The following is an 8,448-nucleotide window of genomic DNA, read 5'->3' on the forward strand; positions in this document are numbered from 1 at the left end:
TGTGTAGAACTACCTACAGGAGGCTGTGTGGCATTACCTACAGGGGACTGTGTGCCACTACCTACAGGGGGCTGTGGGGCACTACCTACAGGGGGCTGTGTGGCATTACAGGGGGCTGTGTGGCATCACCTACAGAGGGCAGTGTATGGCAAAACATTACAAATGAAATTCATCCGATTTTAAAACGGACAAAGAAAAAAACGGATGCAAAATGGGTCAAAATCGGCCGTTAAAAATGGCCATACGGCCCGGAACGGAATCGGAACGGATGCAAAACGGCCGGGAAAAACGGTCCAAAACGGCCGTTTTTATCGGCCTACCCTCGGACCCTGTCGTGTGAATTAGGCAGGATTCACACGAACGGGTCGTTCCCGAGCCCGAGTGCCGGCCGGTAAAATCGGCCATTCTGCCCGGCCGGCTTGCATAAAGTTTTGCATCCGTGCCGGGCCGGGCAGATCCGGACAGTGACATCAGCGGCAACTCCTGAAGGGGAATCCCCATGTGTTCGGGGATTCCGCTTCAGGAGTTTCCCCTGATGTCACTGCCCAGATATGGACAGAGACATCAAGCGCTCTGTCCAGGAGCGGAATCCCCGAAAACACGGGGATTCCGCGGCCAGCACATAGCAGAGCGGGGAGATACCTCCCCGCTCTGCTACAGTGGCGTCGCTACAGTAGTAGCAGCCGCAGCAGCTGCTGCTACTAGCGGCGCCATCGAAGGTGTCGCCGGGCCAGGAAAACAAGCAGGGGACGGGAGCCAGCGCAGCGCTCCCTTCCACCTGCTGTACACCCCGTCCGAATGGCATCAACTCCTCCTCCTCACATGCACTCTGCGCTGTGAGGAGGAGGAGATAGAGCGCAAGCGCCGGGAAACCCGGCCATCACTCGGAACACATCCCGGTGATGGCCGTGTATTACCCGGCCCCATAGACTTCTATGGGAGCCGGGCGGCCGGGTACCCGGGCGAAGATAGAGCATGTCCTATTTTTTGACGGCCGGATTTCCCGGCCGTCAAAAGATCGGTCGTGTGAATAGCCCCATTAGGGGTCTATTATTCCTAATGCAGCCGGGTGCCGGCCGATTTATGAACGGCCGGCACCCGGCCGGGAAACCCTGCCGTGTGAATGAGGCCTAAGGTCTAGGCCATTGCACACGACCTAGTGCCACTCTGGACTCTTTTCACCACGTTTAAGTGGCACCTGATAGTTTTCACGGACCCATTCACTTTAGCGGGTGAATCGGGTCAGAGAAAACGGACCCGACTTTCTGATCTGTGGAAAGATAGGACCTGTCCTATCTTTCCACGGATCACGGACAGGACCCGGCCCGGCGCTCACTGTCGTGTGCATGAGACTTTATACTCAAGTTAAATGCCCGAGTTATCTGACATTGGTTGCTATGGACATTCTGTCTGACAACCCTGTGTAATAGACTGTGGTAGTTAGGCAGTTTTCATAGTAACCACTTGATTTATATTATGATGTATTTCCCAATGACGCATGGAAGTAAAATTTCAGTTTTGTTTATTGTCTTTTTCATTGACTTTTTATCTTTTAATTTACAGTGGAGTTTTTATATAAGCCCACAACGATCACTTAAAGGGCCCATGCCACATTCATATAGCGGAAGCGGCCATCTTATGGGAGGAGTTAATATTTGGACAATGTGGACTATTAGGTTTTTTAGGCCAATGCTGGAAAATTAATAAGCCCCTTTTATATCCTGCGGGAACAAGCGAACCGGTATTTCGAAATCCAACATACTTAATCCTACTTTCCCCCGACATCTGCCGCCGGGTGAGGGTCAGGACACCCCCATACACATTATATAGCCGGCCGATCCAACCAGAATCCGCAAATTTGGCCAACTGTCATCTAATGTGCATGGGTACCCCAAGGCTGGGGCTCCGCGGCAACTAATGTAAACTCTATAGACCGCATGTTGGAATTTTTTTGATAATGGCAGGCAATTTATTTTTTTTTCCTTATAGTTTTACATACATCCAAAATCTCTCCACCATGGAAGGGGAACCACATCTCTTATCCATTGGGAAGCAGGACTACACGTTACGCTAGTACATTTTGTGCATTATTTATGCGCGGACTATGACGGTAAAAATACCAGAAAAGTTTTCGATCTTCTAGAATTGTGTCGAGAAGAATGGCGCAGCGATTTATGCGCACACACAGCAGCGTGAACGCAGCAGAACGCGGAAAGTTACATTGCAGTGACATTCCTGTCTCTGAGCAGCAGGGGGAGCTGTGGTACAGTAAATGCATCATTTTCTGGAATTAATTGAGAACATAGGGAGGTCACGGAGTCCGTTTGTCTGCAGGCGAATATTATTATCAAAAACTAACAAAGCCACAACATATTCATATTCTGTATATTTTGGAGACGAACACCCAGACAGTAACAAATTAACACAATGGGGGGAATTTATTAAGCACTTTACGCCAGAAAATATCCAATTTTTCATATAAACTGGGCATTTGCACAAAAATGTTGCAACTTTTGCATTTTTACATCGATGCCGCCACTTTTTGGGCAATTAGGCGTGGCTTAGTAAAAGTGGCATGTCCTGTTGCGGCCTGACTGGCGTTGATTTCCTCTGCACGGACGGCCAGGGTTGCGCCTAATTTAATAAAAAGCGTACACCAGTCTTAATAAATTCACTGATTCTGTATTCATGTCTATTATAGGTGGATGGTGCAGATTTTCTACTGGGTCTCGGTCTAGAATGTGTCGAAAGATGCGCTAAATTTTGGCGCATTTTGACTCAACTTGGCATAGTTTTGATGGCCACACCTCGCTGGGCATTTTTTAAAAGTGTCTAGAAAAGGGGGCGTTTCTTACCAGAAGGGGCGTGGCTTAGAATGTGGAAAATGTGCCCAAAAAAACTGGCACTAAGTTCCCCCATTTACTAACGCTGTCCGTAATTTGCATGGACAGACCCATTATTTAATAGGGGTGTCCACCTTAGACAATAGGGAGAGAGGAGGGTTCTATATTCACTCTGCAGGGGGGTACTAAGGTGAGTAGTCAATCAGACCTATACCCTGAGTACTAAATAAAAATAATAAATCCCTCAATGTGTTTTTTGATTGTTTCTATGTACAACTAGGGATGCACACAGCAGCTTGCTTATGGTTTCCATTTACAAACATTTTTAAATACATTCTTGTCAATGTCTTCCACTGCACAAGGAAATGATTAGCCTTATAAAATAGAAGAAACCGGCGCTATAGTCATAATTGTCAGAGCTCTACATGGAATACCTTATACTTTGATTGGATATTCATGTATGAATGAGCCGGGCTGCAGGGGGTACGAGATGGTTAGAAGCAAATCAGGACTACAGTCCATTTAAAGTAAGGTACCATTATTTACTACCAATATATACTCAAAGTACTTAATAAAAATAGAAGATCCATCAACAGCTTTCTGATGGTTTCTATGTTTGATTTGGAATGGACACATCAGCTGGCTGATGGTTTCCATGTACAAACAATCCTTAAAAAAAATGCTTAGAATTTTTTTCTACTATACAAGGCAAATATATCTTGAAATAAGTTGTTACTACAGCTATAGTCATCCGAGTTATACATAAAATATTTCATAATTGTTGTAGGAATGTGTTAATGAGCCAGACTGAAGGGGGTCCTAAGGTGATAATAAACCAATCAGACCAACCGGAGAACATTATGTGTTAATGAGCCAATCAAATTGATAGCAGACCACCCTTATGTACTCAAATACTAAATAAACACATAATAAGAATAGCAGATCTGTCAACAGCAGCTTGTTGATGGGTTCCATATAGCTGCACAATGTAAACCAACTGAAAAATCATTGAAAACAGCAACAGGGGAACTAAAGGTATATTACAAAGATTCTGGATTTTTACCTGTACTATAAATGGAGTCAATGTTATCGAGGTGGGTCGGGGCAGGGGGGTACTTTAAGCTGGATTTTTATATAAAGAGGCATTATGTTAATACCTCCCGTTACCTGGAACTGTTGCTGTGTGACTTATTTCCCAATCAATAGGTCATTAAAGAAAAATGGGGCTTGTATTTCATGTGGAAATTCGGAACCTGCTCAAAGTCTGTGGTGTGAACTGGGGTCAATCATGATCCTGCTGGACACTGATCTCGATCTGGATGTCACATCTGAACTGTGTGCAAAACTGTTCGGTTCCAGGGAGAAAACGCTCCATCTATTAAACAGTCTACAGACCTCCAGGCTGTGCAGGCACCTGTGAAAACATCTGTAGGCTATGGAATCCCACCCAATGCCATCTGGGTGGGCTGCTGTGAAGGCGTTAAACTGCTTGGAGAGCCCAGTGTTGCTTGTTACAGGTGAGTGATCTGTAACTTGTCGTTCTCCAGCTGTTATAAAGCTACAACTCCCACCAGGCTCTGACAGCCTGCATGGCATAATGGGAGTTGTAGTGTCACAATGGCTGGAGAACCACAAGTTGCAGTTGTGCTAGTTATAGCTATTCCACATCTTCCCTTTTCCTAAAATTCTGGACCGTTAAGCAATTCGTCCAAATAAGTTTTTGAGAAACTATTAGGTCATACAACGTGGGATTGTTTGGGGGTCCGAGAGCTTGAGAATCTCCAATTTCCAGAACATCAGGGTCAGGTCCACGTTCTTGGTGGAGAGGTAGCCACGGATTCAAGGTCACTCCCCGATTAAAATGAGTAAGGGTTCCCATAAGACCTAAAAAAAAGTCTGTGGACTGGAGCATGGAGAGGCAGTCTTTTGGGTAACAGATAAAACATCATATGTCACATGTGCTGGAATGGTGGTCACTTAGACGGGAAGTCACGTGGTTGCCGAGCTGCAGGAAAAGAAATACTTTTATACTAATGATACTCGATGTATTCATTATTTCTGTGGCGTTCGGTTTTAGAGGGTAACAAAACTTTTAACAATTTTTGACATGTCATAGTGAGATGTCAGAAGTTTTGATCGGTGGGGGTCCGAGCACTGAGACCCCCACCGATCGCTAAAACGAAGCCACAGAAGCGCTCAGATGAGCACTGTGCCTCATCATTTCGGCTTTCCTCGGAGCCGCGTTCAGATTCATAGACTTTGTATTAAATTGTAGCTAAACGTTTGACAAACTTCTGACATGTCATAGTGACATGTCAGAAGTTTGGATTGGTGGGGGTCCGAGCACTGAGATCCCCGCCACTCGCTAGAAAGAAGCAGCTGAAGCGTTCGTGTGAGTGCTCAGCTGCTTCGTGTCTGTTCGGCTTTTTCCGGAAATAAATGTATCGGTGCACGGACTCAATAGAAAGCCTATGAGCCCATCCTCCGATACATCGGCTTTCCGGAAAAAGTGCTCAGTGCTCGGACCCCCACCAATCTAAACTTCTGACATGTCACTATGGCATGTCAGAAGTTTGTCAAACGTTTAGCTACCATACACAACTCTGAGGAAAGGCGTTCAGAAACTAAGTAACACAGTGCTCACCCGAGTGCTTCTGCAGCTCCCTTTAGCGATCGGCGGGGGTCTCAGTGCTCGGGCCCCCACTATGACATGTCAAAAGTTAAATTTTAAAGCCTCATGCGCATGACCGTATTACATCTCAGTACAAGCTCCCCGTTGTACGGAGCTGTAATCAATGTTCCCTCTAAGCCTGGATTCACACGAGCATGTTCGGTCCGTAAAGGACGTATGTACGACGCTAGGTGTCCCTGCCTCTCCATGGAACTACTGTCCTGTACTGAAAACATGATTACAGTATGGGACAATTGTCCCGCAGCGAGGCAGGGACTCCTAGCGTTGTACATAACTATGATGCTAGGAGCCCGGCTCCCTGCACTGTGTTCGGTCCGGGACTTCCGGCCGAAATACGTTCCGTCCTTTACGGACCGAATATGCTCGTGTGAATCCAGCCTAAGTCTTGGCAGCTCCTGAGCGGGGGAGTCAGGGAGCAGGACGAGTCCCCGTCAATGGTGGGCGATCTGATGACCAAAAGTAACACCCCCAGTAAACGCTAATATAGCGACTAAATAAGAGAATAAGAAAACGTATTTTAAATTACATTTAATTAATTACTTTTTTAGATACTATAATATTACAGCCCCCCCTTGTAAATAGCACCACACAGCCCCCTCTTGTGAATAGCGCCACACAGCCCCCCCTTGTAAATAGCACCACACAGCCCCCTCTTGTGAATAGCGCCACACAGCCCCCCCTTGTAAATAGCACCACACAGCCCCCTCTTGTGAATAGCACCACACAGCCCCCTCTTGTGAATAGCGCCACACAGCCCCCTCTTGTGAATAGCGCCACACAGCCCCCTCTTGTGAATAGCGCCACACAGCCCCCTCTTGTGAATAGCGCCACACAGCCCCCTCTTGTGAATAGCGCCACACAGCCCCCTCTTGTGAATAGCGCCACACAGCCCCCCCTTGTAAATAGCACCACACAGCCCCCTCTTGTGAATAGCACCACACAGCCCCCTCTTGTGAATAGCGCCACACAGCCCCCTCTTGTGAATAGCGCCACACAGCCCCCTCTTGTGAATAGCGCCACACAGCCCCCTCTTGTGAATAGCGCCACACAGCCCCCTCTTGTAAATAGCACCACACAGCCCCCTCTTGTGAATAGCGCCACACAGCCCCCTCTTGTGAATAGCGCCACACAGCCCCCTCTTGTGAATAGCGCCACACAGCCCCCTCTTGTGAATAGCACCACACAGCCCCCTCTTGTGAATAGCGCCACACAGCCCCCTCTAGTGAATAGCGCCACACAGCCCCCTCTTGTGAATAGCGCCACACAGCCCCCTCTTGTGAATAGCGCCACACAGCCCCCTCTAGTGAATAGCGCCACACAGCCCCCTCTTGTGAATAGCGCCACACAGCCCCCTCTTGTGAATAGCGCCACACAGCCAGCCGCCCTTGTAGATAGCGCCACACAGCCCCCCTTCTGAATAGCACCACACAGCCCCCCTTCTGAATAGCACCACACAGCCCCCCTTCTGAATAGCGCCACACAGCCTCCCCTTGTGAATAGCACCACACAGCCCTCCTTGTAGATAGTGCAACACAGCCCCCCTCTTCTAAATAGCACCACACAGCTCCCCCTTGTAAATAGCACCACACAGCCCCCCTCTTCTAAATAGCACCACACAGCTCCCCCTTGTAAATAGCACCACACAGCCCCCCTTGTAAATAGCACCACACAGCCCCCCTTGTAGATAGTGCAACACAGCCCCCCTTGTGTATAGCACAACACAGCCCAACTTGTAGATAGTGCCACAGCTCCCCCTTGTAAATAGTGCCACACAGCCCCCCTTGTAAATAGCGCCACACAGCCCCCCTTTTACTTAGCGCCACACTGCAAACAGAGCGGAGAGCGGCAGTGGTAGCCTACCGCTACCACTCTGCCTGACGTGACTCACTGTTAGGAGGAGCCGAGTTCATGCGGCGCAGTGGCGTAGTTCCACTTTTAACGGGTCGGTCACGGACCTGTCCAGTCACCTGACCTCATGTCGCTGACATGGGGTCAGGGACAGGATTGGTCCACCCCCGGCTCCGACCTCACTTAGCAGCGGTCTGCATATTTTCAAATTCGGCAGAAGCCAATCTGAATCTGAAAATATGCCCGGCCACGGCCTACTCTTCATTTGCGCTGCGCATTTACATTTTGGGGCATGCGCAGTGCAAAGTTTCGGGAGAATAAAGGAAAATCCTGGAAGGCGCTTTTTTCTGCCGGACGCTACGGACGGCAGAAAAAAACCCACCCATTTTTGTGGATTGTCTGTAAATTTATGGACGGTTGGCAACCCTGATCCGCCCGTGACAGTGTGCGGGCTTTAAAGTTTAGTGAGTGTGGGGACCGTGGAAGGTGCGTGGCCGCGCACCTTAGAGGGAACAGTGGCTGTAATATGGCGCCCATAGAGATGGCGTATACTGCACCTCTGATTTCATAGGGAGATTTTCTGTCGGGTGCATATGGAATCATGAGGTTTTATGGAGTAATTTCCATCTAAAAGCAACGCTTTGTAATACAGTGACATACAGACAGACCAAACTGTATTATATAGCTTATAAGTCTCTTATATCAGTGGGACCTAAGTTGTTCTATGTATATTATAAATTAGAGAAGCCATAACACAGATCATGTGACCCAACTTTGGGGACTTCTGATTCATTATGGCTTTTGATTTAGCCGTCCAATTGGCAGACTGCCTAGTATTATGTGACATCGCCAATCATGTGTGATGTCACTAAGGATCCCTTGGACCAGTGGTCTTCAAAATGTGGCTCTCCAGCAGGGCCGATTTTATAGAAAATGGGGCCCTGGGCAAGAAGCAAAGTAGGGCCCCCCCCCGCTCGCCATTATTAGTTTTTCTAGTCATTTCCAAATCCTTGATGTTCTATGGTAAGGAAAGGGTTGATTGTAATTTCCTTGGTAGTGAAGGGA

This window comes from Rhinoderma darwinii, chromosome 3, assembly GCF_050947455.1.
Source record: "Rhinoderma darwinii isolate aRhiDar2 chromosome 3, aRhiDar2.hap1, whole genome shotgun sequence".
NCBI lineage: Eukaryota > Metazoa > Chordata > Amphibia > Anura > Rhinodermatidae > Rhinoderma > Rhinoderma darwinii.